Source organism: Periplaneta americana, chromosome 13 (assembly GCF_040183065.1).
Source record: "Periplaneta americana isolate PAMFEO1 chromosome 13, P.americana_PAMFEO1_priV1, whole genome shotgun sequence".
Taxonomy (NCBI): domain Eukaryota; kingdom Metazoa; phylum Arthropoda; class Insecta; order Blattodea; family Blattidae; genus Periplaneta; species Periplaneta americana.
Window position 1 is genome coordinate 121,882,132 of NC_091129.1, and position 27,989 is coordinate 121,910,120.

The window sequence follows — 27,989 nt, forward strand, 5'->3', positions numbered from 1 at the left end:
AATATTAGTATGCCAACTAAAACGCAATGCCTTCAATTATAAAGGCGTAACTTGTGTCATAAAATTAATATTATGAAACAAATTTCCATCCAATAATATTGAATATATCACTGTTGTCATAGCGACCCATTCTTCATAGATCAACATATTAAACTATCTGGATACATTAATTCATAGTTTTTGCCCAAGGGCAGATCTTTCACTGTACACCCCACATTCTCAAATACTTCCTATTTTCTGCCACCTCTTGGCCTCCGCATATGATCCAAATATCCTAATATCGTCTATCATCTGATATCTTATGTCCCAAACTCTTTTGCCGTTCACCATATCTTCCAGTGCATCCTTCAGTAGGCAGTTCCTTCTCAGTCAAAGATTCAACCAATTCCTTTTTCTGTTCCTGATCAATTCCAGCATCATTCTTGATCCAGCCACTCTCTCCAACACATCTTCATTTCTTATTTTATTGTATATTTCAAACGCTCCATTTTTATATATTCACAAATTTGATACGTTATTTTTTTATGAATGGTTTTATAATGCTCTCGTAGAAAAAAACTGCGTAAGAAACACGTTTATAATTTTCGTTCCCTAAATATTGACTCATGCAATGAGTATAACATTATAAACTAGTTTCATGATATAGCTATGGTTGCAATCCCAGAATTATAAACAGGTTATTATGACGATCAAAAAGTCCATACTGAGATCTCATGGCAAGCGTGCTGAAAAGGTTACCTAAAGCAGAAACTATGAGTTAGTACACAGGAAGTTAAATATAGCCCATTGGATGAAACGTATCTAACTCGTATGCAGAGTGTTTTTGAAAAAGTGTGCAAAAATTAAACAGGACATAGGGAACGTAGGGTCTGAGAAGACAGCGTAAGGACAAATGGGCTTTAAACATGTCTATAACTATTATTCTCTTTCCTGGATTGTTTAGGCTATAGCTAATTTTACACGTATTCATTTACATTTAATTTTTACATTGTTTACAGTTATTACTGTACAGTACCATATCACTGACAAACCGGAGTTGAAATATCATAGTTTTTACATAATAACAGTTACTTACACGACGGTAACCAACTACAATGCAGCACGACTTCGGCGTACGAGATACTACGGCCACAGTCTAATATATACAGTCACGAAGCTCAATACGTAGTAAATATGCATCCATAGATAGTTGCTAACCACTAGGATCGCTAATATCGCCTCATTACAGACAATGCGAAATAGTACCGGCACAGTCTATTGTTCCTAGCATCCTCACAACTCAATCTTCGTGACTGTATATACTAGACTGTGCTACAGCACTCTTTATAATATTCCTGGAGAATCACATTACAGACGACTACAATCCTGGCAACTAATTCCATGTCCATGTCTACTGGGATCCTTTACACAAGTGATTTTAGATATCCCTATATAAAAAATAGAATGGATTTAGGTCGGCTGACTTCGAAGGCCATGGTAATGGGCTTCCCCTTCCAATCCAGCGACCAGAAAATGTAGGATCCAGATGTACCGGTATTGCTTCACCGTACTGTTTGACTCTTCAAATGTATGAAAAGATCTGTCGTTAATTCATAGCCTGTTCTGTCATGTGACAATGTAAATACGATAAGGCAAGAGCTACCTTGTGGACGACAGGTGAACAAAAAAAAAAAAAAATGCATAATGAGTTACATAGCTTCAAGCTGTCTTCCACATACTAAACCCATTTTTCTTTGAGCTGACTTCGCAGATCGCAAGTTCACCATCTCAAAACGTTCAGTAGAGCATCCCCTACGTCCTGTTTAATTTTTGCACGCTTTTACTGAAACATCCTATATATGTTCTTGGTTATGGAACTCGTGAAAATTACTTCTAGCATAGCCTTCAAGTTTAGTAGGTCTAGCCTCGTTGCATAAATAAATATTTTAAATACAGATGATACTCAGAGACCAAAAGATGATAATTATAATTAACTGAAATGCTGTATTTACCTACCATCTCCTTTAAAGTACAGAGGCTAATCAGAGACGATAAAATAGTACTTAACTATATTTTTTTATTTGACAATATTTTTAATAGCCTATAACGACTCCAGACACAATAGAATGATAACAGTACTATTTTTTTTTAAATTGTGAAGTGCCATTTTAACTGTAATGGGCACGCAGAGACGATCTAATAGCAATTTAATTGAAATTTTTCATTGTGTATCCCATTTATAGCAAAGAGACTATTCAGAGACAATAAGATGGTAATTGTAATGCTTTATTTAGCATTCGTTTTCTACTAAACATCTATTCAGAGACGAGAATTTGGCAACTAATTATTATTGTTAAGTCCCTTATTAAACTGTAGTAGCTATTCAGAGATGGTAAGATCATAATTACTAGGGACAATCAATAAGTTTCCGGACTGTTCTGAATGTAGGCAACACACAAGACATAGGAAACGGAGAAGGTATCTAAAACCAGGGAAACGCCTGGGACATATGCTAAATGCACCACTTAAAATGCAGAGAAGAAGACTAGGCCTAAGACGTAGGATATGAAGAGAGGTCAGGAATAACAGCAATAGATCCTTGACATGTTTGTACAAAATTACGTGTAGAAGCTCAGTTCTTAAAGACAATCTGACGCTATTTGACAAACTGGATCAATAGGCATGGAAGCAATGATCTTCAATGACACGCACAGAAATATGTTTAACGGTACAATAAATACAAGTGCAGTTCGGAAATACATTGATTGCAGCTTGTATTATTTTTATCGTTTATTTTGTAACCATTTTGAACTAATTACACTAAAAACGATAATATAATAATTATTATATCTTAATGTTTCTCATAAACTACACAGACTAATCAGAAACGACATGATAATTGTTGTTACAGTAATCTTTGTTCTGCGTCGGAAGCGATAAACTTATGTTTGTAATTCTTTATTGAAAGTTTCCTTAAAAAATATGGAAGTTATTCAGCATAATGTTGTCTCAAGATAACAGAGTAGAAAAACAAAACAAAGGGGTACATTTAATTACAATCGAGGGAAATAAATCTTTAAACCCCTGCTTTGAAGTAAACATGGTTCCGTCCGAAGTGAAACTTTGCAGTACTGATATAAAATGACTAATAAATAAAGAAATTTAACGGATTAATTATTGGAAACGACAATAAAACAAAATCACGATTACCAGCTTGTAAGATATCGATAAACTTCGTGAACGAAATTAGAATAAATTAAAATAAAACATTTTTCACCTATAGAAACAGCTATGTTCGGGAAGTCTAACAGAGACAAACATGGCTGGGTCCATCAATAACACGTGTGTCGAATAAACGCATCACGTAACAACAGTTTATAGCGCATACAGATCAACTAACAAATTGATGAAGACGTGGAGAAGACTGGCCGAGGCTAAAAATACGAAGGCTAGACAAACAAGTGCGACGTGTATCGAGCGCTTAGAAACAGAATACGATCGCGGAAATGAGAAATTCATTACTTGTTCGCCTTCGAGCGTTCGCGCAGACATATTATGGTGCCAATATCCTAGGGACGATCCAAAAACCTGAGCCAATGCCGTTTATACGAACTCACGAAAATGTAAACATGCATTGATTTATATTCCGTCAAAAGTTGCGTCTTTTAATACGAAATATAAATAGGCTATAATCTTATATCATCTCACTTGAAAACTTACGAACTTCTAGGCCTATTTTTCTAGGCTAGAATGTAAATAAAATGAAACGAAATAAAAAAAATTACTTGAAAAAAAAAACAATTTATTGGTGTGATATAAAAATTCAATAGATTTCTCAGAATCGGCAAATCACTTTTCTCTGAGCTTGTTTTTTCATTCCACCAACTGCTTTTTCACCATACGGTGCTGAAATTTACAATGACAATATTCTTGCTGAGAAGTTGCACGGGAAGAACTCTTATATGCGTTACATTGCATCAATATGCAATAACGTATTTCTCTCGTTACCTGTGGTTAGAACGCATTTTATATTTCTCAATGCAACTGCCATTTCGCGCTTTATTTAGGCTATCCAACTCTACTATCCGCATAGCTTTCTCTACAGCACTATTTTAATAAGGCCTAATAGAGTGTGGAAAAATATGTAAACCAATTTCATACCATATCAAAAACCAAAATCAATACGAGATACCATAGCAGCGCTGCTTTCCTTTGGCCTTGACGCCTCAAATTCTGAACATGAATCAGTCATTAACATTTATGAAACAAGGCCTAGTTAACATTAATTTACATGTGGTAAAATATCGGCTGGTCCCTTACTGAATGAATCCTCCCCTTCAGTCACTGATTTTGGAGTCCGACACAAGAAATAATAACCGTTTGCAACGTAGCTGACAATGGAATCAGAAAGCGAGCACAAACTCAACCATGGTGAACTAGATGACTATGTGTGCAAGCACGCACGCACACACGCACCTATGATTAGTGTCTTTCTTTTTTTTTTTTTGGTCAACTGTCCAAAGAAAGGTTTCACCTCATAGCTGACACCAATAAGCCATCACTTATAAGGCAACTAAGCCAGGAGATAATGGAGGAGAGGAGAGGAATAGCTGAAGAAATGGAAAGAAAATGAAAACAAATGCAAAGAGAGAACGAAGAAAAGAAACACGGGATAAGATTAGATATTAAAAGAAAAAAGAGATGAAAGAAATAATTATGAAAAAGGAAGTAAAAAAGAACGATGGAGAAAGATTAGTACACAAGACAAAATGCAAAAGAAAGGAAACACAATACAATATAAATAAAAACAGCATACTAAACGAAATAGGAAGGATTGGAGAATGCCCTTGGGCAGAACATTGAATGACAATTCATTTCCAAGAAATCGTCTGCCTAGGCATCCTGGGTTGCTAAAAACACAGAATAATGTTACGCATTCAAGAATAATAACAGATTACAGTAAATAGATGAGTCAAATTAAATACGAACTTAGAACATGAATTTTATAAATAATATAAATTATACATATATTTATAACAATCACACACTGACAAATGAAGAGTCCACTGCAAGAATGATGGATGTCATTTGGAATACATTTTGCAGGAGAAGCAATTGAAAGTTTGAAATGCTTAGTGCTCAAAGCTTAATTGAGATTTTCCGATCATTACTGGACAATGACTATCAGTGTTAATGCCATATAACTTTATATGTACATTCTATATGTCTTAAGTTATGCATTGACAATCTTGGTTCATTTTCGATAAGAAAGTGACAACCATCATTCTTGCAGTGGACTCTTCAAATAGAAAAGGGGGAGGGGAATTATGATATTCGATATAAATGATTTTTCAGAATTGCCACAGACCCTTCAATGCTTTATTAGGAATGATATCATGGATTCCATATGTTTTGGGAATGTTTACAGTTAAACTAAGTCACTAAACGAAGTGGCAAGAAAGAATATGAAGTGAAATAAAACATAAATAAAGAAAAGGAAACAAACAGAAAGGACTGAAGAAATAAATAAGTAAACAAATGAAAGAAAAGAGAACATAAAAACTAAATTGCATAAAACGGGGTAGAGCAATAAGGAATCTCACAACTCCACAATTTACAGTCAGGTTTGTCGAGATTTGAACTAATGTCTACAGCGTGGAAATTTGTAGAAGGATAAAATATCTTAAGGTTCCGAAAGCAGGCTACATGAGATTCATTGTGCCCGCACAAGAAGTAATGTTGAGCAAGAGGAACTCTTCTGCGATCCAAGATTCAGCATGAGAGCGAGCGATATACGGTAACACTGATGGGGGTGAAAAGAAACACACAACACGAAAAGGGTGGGAATGAATGCAAGCACAGGGGGTGTTTAGAAGAAAACACACACAGGGGGAAAGCGGGGAGGACGGAAAGGAAAAAGACAAACTTTAATATAAAAAAAGTAAATTGCAAGACAAGAAAATGGCATTTGGAATCGGGATAAAACCCTCCGAAGTCTGTCAGAGGGTGTAGTCTCTCTTTCTTATGAGGGGAGGAGCAGATAAAAGAGAATGGATACTAAAATTTCACTGGGGAAGCATTATACAAATAGCAGTACCGCGCTATCTGCCGGGAACACTCTGTATGACACGCACGGCGGTCAGTAACAAAGTCGGGGAGTTGTCCAGCAGAATTACTGCCTCACCGCAGACTGATGTCCGATCACAACACACTGTCTTCGGGATGTCACAGCGCTTGTTGCACTTTAACCTTCTACTGTATTTGCATGAGCAGCTAATGAAAAACAAAGCTTCTACGTGTGAGGGTCCCCTTGCGCGAACTACACACACAGTGAGCCGAGCTTATTTATATGAAAATTACAGTATAGGCTACACTACATGCCTACAGAATGATTCTATGGCTCTCTTACAAAATTTTAGGGATGATACCACGGTGTCTCCTGCCTTCCAAAGGATCAAATTCATGACTTTTCCATTACCTCTTCAGTCAATTTGAAAGACATGTTGGTTCAGAAAAGTGTGAATACAATTAATAATTATATATAATAAATTTTCAGTCAAATACGCTTTTCAATTTGTGAGGTCAGATAATCTGTTACATCACAATATTTAATACGAAGTCACTAATATTTTCGACTTTAAAAAGTCATCTTCAGGTGCATGAGATGCAAACAATTTTTAAAATTAGGTGATAAGTTGATCTAGCAATTAATAACATAATAAGTAATGCACGTCTGGCATTTACAATTATATAAATTTCGTGCCTCTTGAGGTAAACTGTACATGGTAAAGCTGAACACTGATGCTAGATTCTCGTATGTATATAAGAGACAAGGAGACGGCACAGCATGATATTAACCTTATACAATTAAAGGCTAAGTATTCTCATTAGATCGTATCATTAAAATTAAATTTGTACAGTTTGATATTAACTATGTTAAAATGTTAAATATAATGTATAAATTTAAAAGATGGAGAAGCTGTGATGCAAATGCTCACTCAGTCTAAAACATGTAACGTCGGGTAAAACACGCCCCCTTGTCTGGAAGCAAACAACTGAACAACTATACAACTATGGCATTCACCACGACGAATTAGACTGCGTGCTCTCCCACCAACAGCATTTGCATCACAGCTTCTCCATCTTTTAAATTTATACATTATATTTAACATTTTAACATAGTTAATATCTTACTTACTTACTTACTAACTGGCTTTTAAGGAACCCGAAGGTTCATTGCCGCCCTCACATAAGCCCGCCATTGGTCCCTATCCTGAGCAAAATTAATCCATTCTCTATCATCATATCCCACCTCCCTCAAATCCATTTTAATATTTTCTTCCCATCTACGTCTCGGCCTCCGTAAAGGTCTTTTTCCCTCCGGCCTGCCAACTAACACTCTATATGCATTTCTGGATTCGCCCATACGTGCTACATGCCCTGCCCATCTCAAACGTCTGGATTTAATGTTCCTAATTATGTCAGGTGAAGAATACAATGCGTGCAGTTCTGTGTTGTGTAACTTTCTCCATTCTCCTGTAACTTCATCCCTCTTAGCCCCAAATATTTTCCTAAGCACCTTATTGTTAAACATCCTTAACCTATGTTCCTCTCACAAAGTGAGAGTCCAAGTTTCACAACCATAAAGAACAACCGGTAATATAACTGTTTTATAAATTCTAACTTCCAGATTTTTTGACAGCAGACTGGATGATAAAAGCTTCTCAACCGAATAATAACAGGCATTTCCCATATTTATTCTGTGTTTAATTTCCTCCCGAGTATAATTTATATTTGTTACTGTTGCTCCCAGATATTTGAACTTCTCCACCTCTTCAAAAGATAAATTTCCAATTTTTATATTTCCATTTCGTACAATATTCTCGTCACGAGATATAATCATATACTTTGTCTTTTCGGGATTTACTTCGAAACCTATCTTTTTACAATCTCATCTAAACTGTCACAAAACTATTAGCTCGATAAGGGCTGATGAAAGCTTTTCATTTTAAAATAATTATTGTTGGCTGAGAAAAACATTATAACAATTATGTTATATCATTCGTGATTTCTCTTCGTTATATCTGTGGACTCCTCACTTTATTTTTCATAATTTATTCACGGTCACAGCTCAATCAGAAACTGTACTAAAACTGTGTTACTGAAACAAAAGCTGATCTGATACTGCAGGTACTGTACAGCCCTGTCGCGCTCTCCTCCAAGCCGATTCACTCCCTTCAAGTAGGGGAATAGAAAGTGCACATTGCACAGGGACAACTGCACAATGTGCAGGGTTTTGGCATGCACATAAAATAAACTGAACCATTGTAGTTAATATCAAACTGTACAAATTTAATTTTAATGATACGATCTAATGAGAATACTTAGCCTTTAATTGTATAAGGTTAATATCATGCTGTGCCGTCTCCTTGTCTCTTATATACATACGAGAATCTAGCATCAGTGTTCAGCTTTACCATGTACAGTTTACCTCAAGAGGCACGAAATTTATATAAATGCAAATGCCAGGACGTGCATTACTTATTATGTTATTAATTGCTAGATCAACTTATCACCTAATTTTAAAAATTGTTTGCATCTCATGCACCTGAAGATGACTTTTTAAAGTCGAAAATATTAGTGACTTCGTATTAAATATTGTGATGTAACAGATTATCTGACTTCACAAATTGAAAAGTGTATTTGACTGAAAATTTATTATATATAATTATTAATTCTCTTCAGTCAAATTCATGACCTCTCAGCAATGTGCGTGGCACAAAGACAAAGGACTTTTTCTTCTTTTTATGAAAGCCACTTGAGATCAATGTTGTTTAGTCAACTGTCCGAAGACAGGTCTGTACCTCACAAATGATACCAAGAAGGCACCACTTATGAGGCAACTAGGCCAGGAGATAATCGGGTAGGGTGGCAGTTCCTTTCCCCCTCCATTGCATACATCGCTGATTAGTTATATATTACACTAATCAAACTTCAGATGTATAAAAACAATTTTGTCGGCCTCGGTAGCGTAGTTGTTACAGCGCTGGCCTTCTGTGCTCGAGGTTGAGGGTTCGATCCCGGCCTAGGTCGATGGCATTTAAGTCTCATGACAATAGATTTACTGGCATATAAAAGAACTCCTGCGAGACAAAATTCCGGGATGATATCAGGGTGTCTATTGACTTCCAATGGATCAAATTCATGACTTTTCCATTACCTCTTTAGTCAAAATCATGACCTCTCAGCAATGTGCGAGGCACAATGACAAAGGATTTTTTTTTTCTTTTTATGAAAGCCACTTGAGATTAATGTTGTTTAGTCAACTGTCCGAAGACAGGTCTGAACGTCACAAGTGATACTAAGAAGGTACCAGTTATGAGGCAACTAGGCCAGGAGATAATCGGGTAGGGTGACAGTTCCTTTCCCCCTCCATTGCATACATCGCTGATTAGTTACATATTACACTAATCAGACTTCAGATGTATAAAAACAATATTGTCGGCCTCGGTAGCGTAGCTGATATAGCGCTGGCCTTCTGTGATCGAGGTTGAGGGTTCGATCCCGGCCCAAGTCGATGGCATTTAAGTCCCATGTCAGTAGATTTACTGGCGTGTAAAAGAACTAATGCGAAACAAAATTCCGGCACACCGGCGACGCTGATATAAACTCTGCAGTTGCGAGCGTCGTTAAGGGAATTCACATAGGTAATAGATCAAGTCAATGCGAACAAGTTTTGTCAAGCAAGTTTTTTGATACGTCCAATAGTTTTGAGAATACGAAATGTAACGTGTTGCAACGCTACCAAAAGTGCCAGTGCTACTTGAGGTATTGCTCCGCAGTGGGGGTGAGTGTAACTCCAATCATCCATTTCGCAAGACTTGATAGAGGAAAATGTAAACAAAAACGTCTCATCAAATACGTTTCGATCAAATTACTGTAGATAAAAACGTAAAGTAGTCAATGAATTAATTACGCAAACTGTTTGGTTTTTAACGTTCTTTATTATGCTATAACTTTTGTAACTCTAAATTTAATAGCATGAAACTTATTTAACATTTACAGTAGATTATCTGTTGAAGTCTTTGCTTTTACGTAATTACAAAATATTAAAGAAAGTACATTTTATAAAAATAAACTATTTACATTAACGATTCCTTTACATTTGGTGTAAACTCAAAATAGCATTATTACGAATACACGTTCTGTAACTCAATATCCATTTAAGTTATTATCTTTGAAGAAATTAACAATAAATTATTAATTTAGAAACGATATTAAGTATACGGTAATGTGTTAACTGTTACGTATGTACAGTAATTTGATCCAAACATATCTGTGTGATGTTTTTGTTTACATTCTCCTCTTGCAAGTCTTACAGAGTGAGACAGGGATACTATACCTCACTCTTTCTTCTAACGGAGGCATCTTGCGGCAACAGTGTACTAGGCAAGGCCCATAAGACCAATGCTTTTTGTTAAGCTGGAATCCTCTATAGGTTCGCTTCTACAGCGCGTCAAATGTATAAACTTGCCACTAAGCGGCACTCGCATTCTCAACGGGGCTATCGGCTTTCGTTCTGTGGTCCGCAATATAGTTGCAAAAGAACCTCACGCATAATACTCAATATTACCACTAATTGTTACTAAATGAAAACTCGCAACTTAATTTAAAATGTTTTACATGAAAAGTTATATCGTTCAGGGTTTCCTAGATCAAAGCATGTCACTTCTCCTACGCTGCCAGTCTCACTAAATTTTCTAATATTGTAGCAAGCCAAAAATCACGACTCTTTGTGTTCGGTGAAGTTGAAAGCGCATATTTCCGTCAAAATCTTAAAATTTGCATTTTTATCATGACTCTTTTGTTTACATCACACAAGAAAATGTAACTCCACCTTTTCGTTTGTATTTTAGCATATGTCACTCCGAATTACAAACGTTAGAAATGAAATTGCTGGCAGATGGCGGGACGTAACGTTGGAAACACTGGCCTGGCAATAACTTGCATGTTACTCTCTTACACTGCAGCTTGCGAGATGTTTACGTTTGACTACAACAAAATAAAACGCTGCTTAGCAACGCAGCTAGGTAATAGTAGAAGAAGACCGCCCTATAATTGATTGTTCATTTGTTTCTGGTTCCTGCAAACATAATATCAGTTCCTGCATGTAGTGCACATAGCTGTAAAGCTTCCAACATTCCAGAGTATTGAACGTCGTGAAAACAGATGTAAGCAAAGTGGTTTACCAGTAGTTATTCGAAGTTCTTTTTTTTTATTTTTTTGTCGCTATTCTTGCTGTTCCCTGCACTGTGGAGTATGAAAGTAAATTAAATATTCAGCAATATCATTATTCAAACTAAATATCCTAGTGGTTTTGTATCGTAGCCTCTGTACAAGTTCAGGCTCACCTTTCAAAACGAAACAGCTGTGGATATCGTACAATCCCTCAACAAAGAGGCAAAGTGAAATGATTCCGCTGTAAAATCTGCGCCACCGATTTTGGCGTATAACCTCTATGGTAGTGCCCAGTCAACGAGTCTCCGTTGTCTTGTATAAATGACTTGCGATAGCGCTCTCCGTCGCTTATATTTTCACACCCTCCGCTCATATAGGCTAATTATTATGGTGTTAATTCCAAAGTTAACAATTTCGCGTGGATAGATAAATATTTATACATTTATATATTACCATCATAGAATGTTATATCCATATAAAAAGTAGCTTACATTTGTTGTTGTGCAAGGCCCCTGTTATATAAAGGCCTACATACCGATGAACCAGTTGGGTCTCCATCCCCACTACTTAAAAAAAATACTAGATCCAGTACTAATCTTTTTAATAAGCTAGTACTTAATTAGAAAATCTAGTACCATTTTTTTTTCACTTTTTAAAATTCTGCCAAATATCCTGCGTACAGATGCCTTTCCTCATCCGTGGGAGATTGCTTTTATGTGAACAGAGATCACGTGATGTACATTGTCTTGCGAATCCCAACAATAACTTGAGACCAAATGCACAGTGGCACAGTTATTGCATCTTGTAATTGACGGATGGGCTCATTATCTCTTTGCCTTTTGTCACTACCTGTGAAAAATATGTACAGTGAATTGAATTACAAAGAATAAAATATTAAAATATTGAGTGAAAATATTAATTCAAGATTTAGCTATAAATAGGTTACTCTATAGTGTTTGCCACGTTTTATATTTTATTTGTAGTTGAGAAACTATGTCAATATCTGAATAATAAACGGCTAAAGGAGTTTCTTGTGATTAAATTGTGTAAAGTTCCTATTTTATGTGTTTTATATTTTACATTACGTGCCGGTATCTGTAAAACAATTATGGATAAATGGAAAGAAAAACTCGATAAATTCAAGTATTACATTATAGACAAAATAAATTAAAAAATCATTGGTAAAATTGTGAGAAAAATTAATTCAGTTCTTTTCTCTCAGATCTAGTATTTTTTCCCGCCAAGTTAGTTATGTTCTATTTTTCACTGGTGGAGACCTGTGAAACACAGTACATTCCGAGTGGATTCGATATCGTACCGTAAATGCCTTCGTTTGTAATAATTTTACAGTATGTCCCCTTTTTATTTTAGTAGATTTTTTTACGACGCTTTATCAACAGCCCAGATTATTTAGCGTCTGAATGAGATGAAGGTGATAAACCCGGTGAAATGAGTCCGGGGTCCAGCACCGAAAGTTACCCAGCATTTGCTCATATTGGATTGAGAGAAAACCCCCGGAAAAAACCTCAACCAGGTAGCTTGCCCCGACTGGGAATCGAACTCGGGCCACCTGGTTTCGCGGCAAGATGCGCTAACCGTTACTCCACAGGGGTGGACTTATGTCTCCTACATTTTCGATGTTAAAAGAAACAAGCATTGCGTAGTCAGAACCGAGAAAATATTGCTTCGCCTAATGTGTTACACACTCCTGTTTGGATAATTATTTAATAACAAGTGAGTTTACTTTTTTTTTTTTTGGAATCGTGCATTATATTCATATTACGTAAATAATGCAATAATAACAGAATAGCTCACTTTGTTCAGAACCTAAAATATTAATATAAATTAACAATATTCTTCAAACTATACACGACTCTACACAGATCCACAGAATGTCATTATGCGTTGTTTGTGACCATACCACAGTCTAGTATATACAGTCACGAAGCTCAATACGTAGTAAATATGCAGACATTAGATAGTTGCTCACCACTAGGATCGCTAATATCGCCTCATTACAGACAATGCGAAATAGTACCGGCACAGTCTATTGTTTCTAGCACCCTCAAAACTCAAGCTTCGTGACTGTATATAGTAGACTGTAACCACACTGTGTATCATCCGCAGCGAGCGGCAGCAGGGCGAGGCGATATACTCAACTGAAATCTACTGCTTTGGTACGAACTTCCTAGCTCTGGTTATGAGCCACTCTGTATACGAGCCACTCGTATTTACTCTTAACAGTATGACAAATCCACGGTCGCTGCAGTCTGTGACAGAAATATCAACCAACCTGCACTGGTGAGTAATTCCCTTTGAAATTCAGATTAATGAAGTCCTTCTGCCAAATTCGGTAGCTCCAATGTTTTTGTAATAACCTTTGCACGTATGCTTACTTATTCCACATCGCAGATACTGAATAGCTTCTACAGTTTAATAACGCGATAAATAGTAATACGATCTCTAAACTTAAGAGAGTCATCAATTTTCAGGAATTATGTTAAAATAGCAAATTGAGGCCGCAGATGCACTCTTTCCTGCTGAGACACATGTGTCACTGTGCACAGTGTCGCAGTGTCCCCTGATTGATGCTCCCGTCCCAACGGAATCATAAGCCATCCGTTATCACCATCGACTGCTCGCACAATGCAGCCAACATAATAAAAAGTGGGACAAGGAACCCGCCTCCACGCGACGCGTCGCAGTGCGTCGAAACAGGCGCCAAGACTGGTCAGCGCTATACATATTCAAACAACAGACTAACGGCGTTGTTATGACAACCGGCAAATACTTCATCATTACGTACTATACGCGGGTATTATTAAATGATTCGTCCTGTAGGAGATCACTTGACACACAAAACGCATCTACGAAAATAATTCCCAATAAAAAAAAATCTAGCTAATGCTATTACAGTAGAACCTCTATTATCCGTGGTAATGAAGGGGTGGACTGGACGGTTAATCGAAAAATCGGATAATCCGTACCATAAAATATTTTCGTAAATTAAATGAATAATATTTACACTTTCGTAATTTCCTCCATAGTCTTGTGTTTAACACGCTAGGTAGTCGATCAGAAGTTCACTAATTTAAGTTCGGTTTTCAAGGACGGGTTTTTAAGGGATAAGGAAACTCCTTGTAATGGCTGTCAGCGGAAAGATAGGAATAGTAGAGGTCTCATGTTATAGATTTACATGCTTTATCATTGATTCTTATTAAATCGCGCACAGTTGTAACATCAGTCTCGGCGGATTCTGATGCGATATGAGCCACAGTTTCTCTTTTCCCAAATAACTCAATTATTTGTATTTTTTTCGATACTTATCACAAAACGTTTTCCTTTGACACACATGGAATACAATTTATATAGAAGTTGTACAGTACCGGTACGGCAACTCGAACAGTACACCAAACTGGATACCGTAACGGTCTTACTAATAAACCGTGTATAGTTTTTATACGAGACTTATGCAGAGTTGGGACAGAAAACGTTACTAATAAACATTGCATAAGCTTACAGTCTGTAACTATACAATGGGAAATGCTTTGCAGTAGTTATATAACCTTCACGAAAACCCTTGTTTAAGCGTTGTATATAGAGAAAAAATGGCCGCCCCTCTAACAGCTGTTCGTAAAGACTCATTTTTTGATGATGGTTGCCTTGTAACCACAGAAGGACAAATTAAAGAGCACAGAAAAATAAGAATAATATTGCTGTAGCTTACACTCTTTGACCAAAATATAGTGTGGTAATCGATCAGCGTCAGTTGTACTATCGACACTTAACACGGCACACTAGAGGCTCTACCGGATGCAGTAGAGAACCTTAGATATTCTATTACCTTTTGGAATGAAGTAATGACGAAACTATGACGTAGCTGTGTAACAGTTATACTGTTATACACGACGTATGTAGTGATTATTAGTAAGGAATTTACACACGACTTATAAACGAGCTATTCATTGTATAAGACAGTTAAACCTCTGTATATAGAGTTTTTATTTGTAAGACCGTAAGTGTAAAAGCTTGTAATAACACTCTCTATAAAAAAAATACGTAGTCTACTAATATAACGTACTGTACAGTGGTACTTCATATGTTTCTGTAGCAAAAAAAAAAAAAAAGTGAGGCAAAGATAGTCGGATAATCCGTCAATCGGTTAATAGGGTGTCGGATAATCGGGGTTCTACTGTATGACCATATTACTTCTCTGGTAGGTATAGACACACTGAATTAAATTATACATTCTAATTTTATTATAATACTGTAATGACTTGTTGAGAAGTCAGAACACTCTTGAAACAGCATGAACTTCGTTAAAAAGTAGCGTTTAAGTAAAGAGTCAAACGATATTTCATTCACAAAGAAAATGTTTTCATGGGCACAATACAATATTCAATTTTAATTCCTCTCTTTCGGTTACTTTGAAAACTTGTATTTGGAATTGTGAAGAAATCGACGGGATTCAAACTATTACGAATGCTGAGGCGAGTCCTTCCTGCCAGTCTTACATCGCCAAAAATAATAATTTTGTCCCTCCATATGCGAATTAGCATTATCCAGTGTTATGCAGTAACATGAGCTGCTGCCAGAAACTCAAAAGGAGGATAGCAATGACAAAGGAAGCTTTTAATAGAAAAAGAAGAATATTCTGCTTGTCTCTGGAAAAAAAAACTAAGGAAGAGGCTAGTGAAGTGCTTTTGTGTGGAGTGTAGCATTGTATGGGGGCAGAAACATGAACATTACGACGAAGTGAAGAGAAGCGACTGAAAGCATTTGAAATGTGGATATGGAGAAGACTGGAGCGTGTGAAATGAAGACAGAATAAGAAATGAAGCTGTGTTGGAAAGAGTGGGTGAAACCTATCATTAGGCAGAAAACCATGAATGAATGAAAGCAATAAGACAGTAATGTCATGATGAAATTATCTGAACTATAAATCGACTACTGGTATAGGCATTATAATCTGTCTTCAATCCGGAATCTAGTATTGCTTTTACAACAAAAATGCTGTAATATATGAATTTCATATTAATCGTCTTCTTTTTAACAAACCTCATTCCTGAAAGAAATATTTAACTGCATCTTTTTTTAATTTCAGCAGTCAAAATTTTCCTACCTGATATACAGTAAACACATAGGCTACATCACGGCTTTTTCTCAGTCTAGGACATTGCTATTAAAATCTTCATAAAATTTAAAGGTTAGACCTTATGCGGTAGATCATGCTTATCTAGTAGGCTCAGGAAAACAACAGAACGTCCCCTCAATGGAGCCATCCTTCAACTGCAGTGTAAAATAAGGCATTTCCACTTTGAACGACAAGCAATGTATAACACTACACCACAAAAGAAATTACTACATGGAAAATTCTCAGAGAGATGCGAGAGCAAAATATTCACTGCAGAATGAGGCTTCTACTGGAAGAATTCGATATGTCTGTATATGTTAGATTTGTTACAGAATATGTTACATATAACTATTCAGGTTTTTCAAATAAATGCAATCTCTGTTATTTGTTAGGTACTGGTTTCGATTAAAAGTAATAAGGGATGCATAGGATCTCTGTAACTGCATGAAACTATTAGGAACCTATGATCTCTCTTAGGTGTCATTGTTATATAAAGACTTTTAAGAAAGAAAACAAATGTGGAGAAAAAGAAACAAAGAAAGCAGAAAATGAACATGAACAAAGAGAGAAAAAAAAGAAATGTAAGGCGACACAAAGGAAAAATAAGGAAGAAATAAAAAAGGAGTACAACATGACAAACGAATATGTAAAATGCATAAATGAAATTAGTTAAGCACCCATTTTGTGGATTGCACACAAAACGGTATTTCTATAATCCTAAAACTAACACATGTTAATTATTTATTTGTGTGTATGTATTTATTTAATTATGTACTTATATATGTATTTACTAATAAGCTGCACCGTTTAAGTAGGCACATGTAATGTAATTCATTTTTCACAAACAAAAAATAAAACATCTATAGATATTTGAATGGTTTGGAATATATTATATTTATCAAAATAAACATTTAAAAGTGACATCAATGATAACATATCAGACCTTATTTTAGTTCACTTACGAGTAACAAATATTATCAACAGTAATCTCACTAGAGGTTTTGATTTATCTCGACAAAATCAAAACTCGAGTGGGATTTAATTGACTATTACACGATTAGAAGAAATTATATAAATATTAGAAGAAATAAAGTATTCTAATACAATAAAATATTACTTGACTTACTGAAATTCTCTATTTCACTAATGTTAGCTTCACCAAGACGTTTGAACGGAGCCGCCATTTTCAGTTGACTGTCTATGCTGTAAACAGATGACGATCGCAAAGCATGTTTTACAGTACCGTAAAGAATTTGCAGTTTGAAATGTTGGCAAACAGAGAAATAAATGGTAGGGAGGTGATAAAACAGAAAAAATTATTATATGGATTAGAAGAAATAAAGTACTCTAATACGATAAAATATTGACTTACTGAAATTCTATTTCACTAACGTTAGCTTCACTAAAACTTTTGAACGGAGCCGCCATTTTCAGTTACTGTCTATGCTGTAAAGTGTAAACAAATGACGATCGCAAAGCATGTTTTATAGTACCATAAAGAATTTGCAATTTGAAATGTTGGCAAACAAATAAACAAATGCTAGGGTAGTGATAAAAACATGATAAAAACAAACAAATGCTAGGGAAGCGATAAAATTAAATAAATCCTAGGGAAGCGATAAAATTGTGCGATAGGCAGCCATGAATGGTTGAAAGACTTCCTTTCGTACCGTTTTATTGGTCAAAAGTAGTATGACGTAGTGAAAGTGTAATAGTCAACAAAACACTGATTGCATAGCAAGGCTATATCTCGAGAATATCGGAGATGGTCAATCAATTCCGAAGCTCACATTTCATTAATTTTCTGCAACGCAATCACCAACTTACGAGCGAGTAAATTGTCTTGGAAGAACACACGACACATGCGGAAATTTTACGACAATTTTTCCCTGAAGCTTAGCTATTAATGAAGAATGCTGCTTCCCCGTCAGATATTTCCCTTGTTCTAAGTTTCTGTCAAACTTATTCCGTCTTCTTCCTCCCTCCCAAAAAAAAAAAAAAAAAAAAAATGCGATGGCATTGCTGTCAATTTTTGAAAGTAAAATTTCCTTTTTATGGATAACCAGAGTCTTTCCATGCATCTGAATGCTATTTTGCTTCAGGACTGCAGTCATGGAACCATGTTTGATCCATAGTTACAATACGATAAAATATGATAGAATAATCCTTTTCAAAATGGAGGGAAAACGACTTGGAAATTGTCACTCTTGATTCGTTTTTGATCAACGTTCTGGCATTTATTGGATCTATTTAGCAGATAATTTCCTCATACCCAACTCATCATATATGAATGGTGTGACTCATACGTTCGTTGCAAATTTTCTAAGTCTATGATATAATGTACACTTGAGCCCAATTTGTCGAATCTCCAAAATTATGTCACGCATAGCATCAATATATAAGTTTATGGTATAGTACTGTTGTTCTTCTGTTATAAAACCAAAGCCTATCGTGTTCATATCTAACAAAACAAACATAGATGAATAGCTCCTCCCAGGAAGAAACTAATAATAATAATAATAATAATAATAATAATAATAATAATAATAATAATAATATCACTTCCCCACAAAAGACACGTTAAAAACTAATAAAAATGATACAATTACTTTTATTTAAAATAGTAGTCTATATTGCGATACTAGGTTGGTAAGTGCTCTATAACAGAGACGAGGGAAAGTTTGAAAAGACGAGGCGCTTGCGCCGAGCTTTTTTAATTCTCCAGATTCTCTTACGTACTTAACGCCCGCGTATTGCATTTTTTTTACTTGGTTATTTAATTGTATGCTGTATGAACTACGAGGTTATTTAGCGTCGATGATATTTGGCGAGATTAGGCCGAATATTCGCTACAGATTACCTGACATTTCCCTTACGGTTGGGGAAAACCTCGAAAGAAACCCAAACAGGTAATCAGCCCAAGCGGGAATAGAACCCGTGCCCGAGCGCAACTCCGGATCGGTAGGCAAGCGCCTTAGCCGACAGAGTTACACCGGTGGCTCGTATTGCATATTACTTTTTCCACAATCATAATTTATATCTTTACTTTATTTACTATGTATTATAGTTATTTAAAAATTTTTAACTGAACGTTTGTCATTGTGTTAATGACAAAGTATAATTTTCTAGGTGACAGTGTTTTTATATTATTTTGCTTTATTTGTTGGATACGACTGTATTTTATGTGTATGCATTGTCCAAACAAATCAAAAGCTATTGCAATATACGAAATTCAATGACAGTCTTTATTCCATAACATTAAAAAATTGTTCAAACTTCACGTTCAATTTTCATGTTAATTAATAAACTTACCGCTTGTTCTTTCAAAGTTCTTGTTCTTTTTTAATTTACAAGTGACTTTATCTTAAGTTTGTAGAGAATTTACTTACAACACTGTTTTGTAAGTAATTTACTTACTGCACTGTTATTTTCAGCGTTTCCATAGTAACCATTGAACGTGTTGCATCTTAAAGTTACATGGATTCAATAATGATGGTAAGTATGCAAAAAAAGCATGAGTGTGCAAATATATTTTATATCAAAATGGATAAAACTTTGTGCGATATACTTATCTAACTTCACATTACAATACTCGACTGGTTATGAAACTCGGCCTGCGGCCTCGTTTGACAACTTTCCAATCTCTTATTATAATATAAAACGTTACGATATACTACAGAAAGAGATCTTTCAACACGGTGTTCATCTGTGACTTCCGTTTCTCCTCTCTTAAATTCGACAACCCAAATTTTAACGGTGGCGTACAAAGGACAATGTTCCCTCAATATATCTACTATATTAAAATGAATTTCCTTGCCTGATAGCTCTTTCAAAAATATGAATTTTATCACTCTTAATAATTGAATTTTTATATCTGCCACATTAAAACATTCAAAATATACAATCGGCTAAACTTGTTTATCACTAAACATGAAGTAACTATTTAACAAGCAGCACACTCTTTTCCGTGATGATCAATTTCGCTTTTCTTCATAACGAAGGTTCTAAATTAAGAATTCGCTATAAACTGAAATCTTGCTCGAAACCACTTCCTCGATAATAGTAAAGCTGAAATCTAGTATTTTCACGAAAATAAATAAAACCACTTTTTACATTACAGTACCCTACTTAAAAATTCTGTCAATCTACGTCTGTAACACAGTAGTGCTCACTACTTTTCTTCAAACACAAAAAAAATCGTAAGTTTTTAAATGAAATATCTAGTCTTCTCGTTCTGATATCACTTTGGAAGTGGATTTTTGAGTCCATATTCTGGGATAAATGGCACCAATTTTCCTAATTATGAACAAACCAACATTTCACACACAATAAATAACCTCTGGAGAGTTAACTCTCGTTAAATGAACATGCACCTATTGGTTCGTTGACGCGAATCCCACGTGTTCCTTGAAGCACACGGCTTAATCCAATCGCATATCGTGCAATCATTGACGTCATCGCAGTCTTCGACCAATGCCGTGCGACTAACCTCTGCCGATCATTATTCCCTTAAAAAATCGTAGATAGTGACGTCCATTCACACCAACTAAATTCTGCAGGGGTTGCTAAGGTAACAAATGCACTCCTTGGCACTTATTGGTTCGTCTTGAATTTCCTATTTTATGCCTAGTAAACCTCTCTTAAAGACAATAAGTACCACAGCAACTGTCAGTTATAGATTCCGGCAATATTACGTGATATTAATAATAATAATAATAATAATAATAATAATAATAATAATATTTTCAAGCATCACTGCAGCTTACCTGTATAGAGACGCGTCATAAATTATAAAACTTTACTTGTAAGAATATAAATGTATTAGCACTTACAAATTAAATTTTGTATGTATGATATTGTAGTAATAGCCTAGGACTTAAAAGTGTAACATTAACTAGTTGCTGTGTTTACAGTTCGTCAGAAAAAGTTCTACAGTAGCAGTTAGCTACTAAAAATGAAATGATGAATCGTTGCTAGTTTAGCAATACGTAAGCACAAAAAAAAAGGAAACAAAGGTGGATACTATAAAAACATTACGTTACAAAAAGACTACGTAGTTGTCAAGGTAACCGTTTCTTAGTATTTGCTGAACTTCATTCTGAAGCACTTACTAGTCATTAATGTTTCACTATACGTAAGTCAACAAAAATAACGTGCCCTAGTGCAATGGGAATAGGAACCTATCGTCAGGAAAGAGTCAACATCAAGGAAACTGGGATTCGATTCCCGGAAAGTTTAATGATAACGCGCAACAGAATCTGTACATTCAAACTGAAAAAAAAAGTGAATGGTTGATCTGTTCACAATAGACTAGCATTTAGAGAATTAAACGTTGCCGTTACTATTGTAACAATGCGCCAAAATTCTAAATTCTTAATAGCCAGCACTCGTAAGAAAATTCTCTATAAGTTCCAGTAGGCCAACTATATACAAGGACCAAGTTGGCCAAAAACAACAACTAGGAAACAGACCTTCAATAGGCTTACTCTGCGATTGAATGCGCGTCAATAAACATGCTCGTAAGCTGTGTACACACTTAAAAAAGAAACATTGTGATGACGATGTGCTAGAACTGAAAGTGAAAATTAATTGTTCCTACGATAACAATACACTAGCATTTAGCATGAAATGTTGTAGATTTCCCATAACAAAACACTTGCATTTAGGATGATATGTTAAAAATATCCCGTGATAATAATACATAAGCATTTTTGCATGACGTGTTGAAAGTTTCCCACGGTAACAATTTATCAGTACCTAAAATCCTTAAGTTGCCATGGAAACAATGCGTCAGAACTTAAAATGAAGGTGTTGCAAAGTTCTCAAGGTAACAATAGTCTACATTAGTACTTAAAATGAAATGTCTGACAGATGTCCTAGTAACAATGCGTCAAAACTTGTCTTGAAGTGTTGAAAGAATTAAAGTATCAGAGATTAAATAAACGCGACAGTGTTAACAATATGTAATCACTCAAAATTAAAAGCTGAACGTCATTCTAGTAATATTAGAGCACATCCAAAAATGAATAAAATTTTCCATGTTAACAATACATTAGGCTTCAAAATGAAATGTTCAGTGGTTGCTAGGGTAACAACACGAGAGCCGTAAAATTAAATGTTGGTCGATTCGCATGGTAACAATGCTGCCGGACTTAAAAATGAAACGATTAACTATTGTTACGGTAATAATGTATGAGCTATTAAACTATTATTATTAGAACAATACGGTTGGGCTTAAAGTTAAGTTTTGAAAAACTGATGTAATTTTAATGTGCGAGAGCTTGTAGATAAAATACTGAATTACTGCTGTGGTAACAATGAACTAGAACCAAAAGTTTTGAACTTTGAATTACTACTACGACAATAAAGGATGGCTCTTGAAAGTTAAATATAAAATTAGTCTCTCAGACCAATCCAACAGAAATTTCATTCCCACGCCCTTTTAAACTCTTAAATAGTACGGAAAAACAATTATTATATTTTTCCTTTTCTATTGACACTAAACGTCTGTTCCACAGATTTTTCTTTCTACTGTATCTGCAAACACGAGCTCTGCTCGTCCGGAAGATATTTTTTGTATTTTATGCGTTTATTATTTGGAACAGTTATAGATTATAAATGTACGTAAGTTAATTACTTATCTGTAAGTTTAAGTACTAGATTTTTACTGGCATTTTTTGTAACTATATTAGTACCGGCATATTTATATTATTGATTGAAATTAGGAAAATCCCTATTATACGAGTAAAAAATAAGATGGGAAGGATAAGATAAAAGGTGAATATGAAGTATGATAGTAAATAGGAAGAATCGTTTACTCTGATAAAGCTATATTAGAGTGGATCAAAGTAGCGTAGCTAGTAGAATGTAAGATATTAGGGAAATAAGTGAATGTTTGAACAGAGTACTAGCAACATTAGGGGAATTTTAGAATTATTAAAAGTGAATATAATTTTAGAAGAAAAAGTTGCAAGAAAGTGAGAGGTAGAGATAATTTTATTTTGTAATGTATGGAATTTATACCTGCATTATATGTATGTGGAGGTATGATCATAACAGCATATAAATTGTTTTGTAATTTTATTTCTATTGGTAATAGAGAATTAACTGGAAAGTATCTAATCCCCTATAACCAAATAAATGTTTTGATGATAAATAAATAAATATTCTTCAGTAATAATAATAATAATAATAATAATAATAATAATAGTAAAATTAATAATAATAATAACAATAAAATTAATAATAATAATAATAATAATAATAATAATAATAATAATAATAATAATAATAATAATAATAATTGGAAATTCTGTTATGATAGCAACGCGTAAAACAGCGAAAAAATTAAATTTCTGGACACTTCCTACACACTATTTTTCACTTCACGCATAATACATTTTGCGCATCCGCCAAAGTAGGACCAAATATGTTACAAAACAAGCTAGCAGAAAGGGGACCGGAGTTCGATTCCCGACAAAACTAGATAAAATAAGTTATAGGATTAAGGGATTCCTACCAACACTTGAATATGAATATGAATATGAATATATATATATATATATATATATATATATATATATATATATATATATATATATATAAACAAAAATATGACTGGTCTACTCTGGCAACAATGCACTAGAAGTGGCAAATCTGTAATCCTAAGTACTTACTGGCCACTGACTTGTCACCTCACGTCTAACAAATTCCCCTTCACGCTGCAGGAGCACGAAACGGGACCAGCTGTCAGAAAACAGCCTAGCACCAAGCAAACTGGTGTTCAATCCCCGACATACTAGCCACTGTCCACACTCAACTCCGTCGCCGCGTCTCTGCACTGCTTCATGTTAGGCCGCGCTCCGCCTCACGACGCCCGCACCCACCACATGCAGCGGCCGACTGGGCGAGTGGCTCCGGGACGCTCGCTGGCGGCGCGCGCGTCGCGACGCACGCAACAACACTCCTGCCTGCTTGCCTTGTGTCAACATACGTGGTTATGCTAACCACTTTTGGAAAAATAATGCTCAGTTGCTATGGTAACAATCTATTTCTTTTGGCCATCCCAGGTTATGGACAAACAAGCAAAAGTGTCGGAAAATTTGCTATGATATCTACCATGGTTATGGGGGAGCAAGCAAAAGTGTCGAAAACTTGCTATAACTTTAGCCATAGCTATGGCCAGCAAGCAAAAGCGACGAAAATTTACAAATGACATCATTCATGATTATGGTAAGAAAGCAAAAGTGTCGGAAGATTGCTATGATATCAGCCATGGCTATGACAACCAATCAAAAGTGTCGAAAATTTGCCATGACATCAGCCATGGCTATGACAATCAATCAAAAGTGTCGAAAATTTGCTATGGCATAATTCACGGTTATGGTAAGCAAGCAAAAGTGTCGAATATTTGCTAAGACATCAGTCATGGTTATGATAAGCAAGTAAAAATGTCGAAAATGTTCTGTGACATCAGCCATTGTTATAAAAAAAGCAAGCGTGTCGAAAATTTGGTGTCATATCAGCCTTGGTCATGATTAATAAGCAAAAGTGTAGAATATTTTCTGTGACATCAGCCATTGTTATCGAAAGTAAGCAAAAGTGTCGAAAATTTATCATATCAGCCTTGGTAATGGCAAATAAGCAAAAGTGTAGAAAATTTTTCTCTGACATCACCTATGCTATACTGTCATGGCAACAATACTTAAATAAAAAACTTAAAGTTACTGTATCAGCCAAAATAGGTAATATGCAACACTGAAGGGTTACTATATCAGTCAAAGTCGGTGTTATGGAAAAGTGAAGAGTTACTATATCAGCCATAGTAGAATGTTATGGTAACAATACATAAAATTGCAAAACTGAATAGTTATTACATCAGCCATAGTGTGGTGATATGGTAACAAGATTCAAAATAGCAAAACTGAAGAATTATTATGTTATCAGCCATAGCAGAATGTTATCTGGCAACAAGACTTAAAAGTAAAAACCTGAAGTTACTAGGTATCAGCTATGCTAGAGTGTTTGGGCAACAAGACTTAAAATTGAAAAACTGAAGAGTTACTACGATATCAGCCATGCTGGGTTATTACGGTAAAATATTTAATTTAAATTCATAACTGAAGAGTCTTGCGAGGCTATTACGGCAACAAGAACTGGAGTTGAAAAACAAGAGTTACTATATCAGCCATAGTAGGATGTTAGGAATAGTAGACTCAAAATTGAAACACTGAAGAGTTACTGAGGCATCAGCCATACTAGGATGTTGAAATTGAGAAACTGGAGGGTTGCTATTCTATAGCCATTCTGGAGTTTTATGTAACCTCATTTAAAATGAAAAATGAAGAGTTGTTTGACAACAGCAATGCAAGGATATTATATCAACTACTTTTGAAAACTGAATGAAAAACAACAATATGGTAGCCAGTTTGAAAAAATTGACTGCTATCACAATAGATTCCCATATGTTATGGGAAGAAACAATGAGAAACAGATACGGAAGGATGCAAAGACAAACACACTGAAAAATATAAGAACTACTGTAACAACAAAAGGTTATTATAGTAACTGAAAAATTTAATGGCTGCTAATACAACAAAACCATCTAAGGATGTTACAGCAATACTAGAACTTAAGGCTGCTATTACAACAGACATCGAAGATGCCATGGCAACAACACTGAAAAACTTTAGGGTTGCTACAACAGACATCGAAGATGCCATGGCAACAACACTGAAAAACTTGAGGGTTGCTACAACAACAGACATCGAAGATGCCATGGCAACAACACTGAAGAACTTGAGGGTTGCTACAACAACAGACAAAACGCCATGGCAACAACACTGAAAAACTTGAGGGTTGCTACAACAACAGACATCGAAGATGCCATGGCAACAACACTGAAAAACTTGAGGGCTGCTAAACAGATATCGAAGATGCCATGGCAACAACACTGAAAAACTTGAGGGTTGCTACAACAACAGACATCGAAGATGCCATGGCAACAACACTGAAAAACTTGAGGGTTGCTACAACAACAGACATCCAAGATGCCATGGCAACAACAGTGGAAAACTTGAGGGTTGCTACAACAACATACATCGAAGATGCCATGGCAACAACATTACCAAAAAAAAAACCTACCGGCTATGATTTTAGCCATCGAAAGATCTCATGACAATGAAAAAATTAACGGCTGCTATGATAACAAACATCGAAGAATGCTATGGCAACACTGGAGAAGTTAAGAGCTAGTATTACAACACATACCGAAGCATTCTACGACAACTATACTGAAAGCTAAAAAAATCCACATAATACAAATTAAACCTCCATCTATTACAAAATAACTAAAAAGAGAAGCAAAGTATTATGGTAACTACATTACTTTACATAATGAAGAACTGACGGGCTGGTATGGCATCAGACATCGAGGGATGTTATTCTGGTAAGAGTAAGATAAAATAATAGAAATATGAACAGTCGATATAACAAGCTTCCCAGCGTGTCATGGCAATAAAATTCACAAGTGAAGTACTGACGACCTTTCAAGACTACAAGAATCCCAAGCACGATATTGCAACAAAATCTATCAACTAAATACTCAGGTGTGGTGGTGATAATGATAATTATGATAATAATAATAATAATAATAATAATATTATTATTATTATTATTATTATTATTATTATTATTATTAGGGCTAAGAATTGTATTGCGCTACATGCGTCTCTGACTTTAGATACCAGTACGTAATTTCGTTGAGGTGGGGGATTTCAGTGTGTTTCGTTCAGCAGTGAACTTTAGTTGATCGGTTACATTACGACCGAATACTGCTATTCGTAACAGGCAACATTCAATGTCCTGTAAAGAATAATGATGCCGAGGACGAAATTTGTGACTTAATTTCAAATGGGGAAATTTATAACAATGATACAGATTTTGAGATAAATAATGCTTGTGTAAAATATTTCAAATTTTCCCCCATTCTTTCTGCAGAAGTCGAACGAAATTTCTCTAGATATAGGCTGTTTTTTCTAGCAACAGGTAATCATTCTCCTTTGAACATTTGAAAATATCGTTTGTTATTCACTGCAACAATATATGAAATGAAAAATTGTGTAAAACAAAAACGTAAAACACTATCATATTAACATAATGAAATAATAAGGCTAGTACTTGTCAATGTCATATTAGATGTGTTTTCTACAGACCTAAAATACCATGTAGTCAATGATATTATGACGAACCGAATAGTTGGAACACGAAATAGGAAAAAAAAAAGTAGCAAACAAGATGAAAAAAATACTGGATAAACATTATGAATATTTAGCTCTATGTAAAATTTGTGACAATTTCAAATGAGGAAACTTATAATGATACAGATTTTGAGATAGATAATGCTTGTATAAAACATTTCAAATATGTCCTCATTGTTTCTGCAGGAGTGGAACGAAGTTTTTCTAGATATAAAGCTGTGTTTTCTAGCAACAGGAAATCATCCTCTCTTGAAAATGTGATTTGTTATTCACTGCAACAATATATGACATGAAAAATTATGTAAAACAAACAAAAACGTAATACACCATCACACTGACACAGTGAAATGATAAGGCTGTCAATGTTATATTAGGTGTAT

The 27,989-nt window shown here is 35.1% G+C and overlaps 1 protein-coding gene across 4 annotated transcripts in view; it reads right to left on the reverse strand.

Annotated features, from left to right (window-relative positions):
• Positions 1 to 27,989, reverse strand: part of bsk (mitogen-activated protein kinase dJNK) — a 952,253-nt gene that overhangs the window by 568,936 nt on the left and 355,328 nt on the right. For 2 of the 4 annotated variants that reach the window (XM_069843977.1, XM_069843974.1), the window contains exon 1: positions 24,028 to 24,252. The exons of the other annotated variants lie outside the window; for them this stretch is intronic. The gene's annotated coding sequence lies outside the window, so the exon portion shown is untranslated. Of the gene's footprint in view, positions 1 to 24,027; positions 24,253 to 27,989 lie in introns of those variants that run through there. 4 annotated transcript variants of the gene reach the window in all.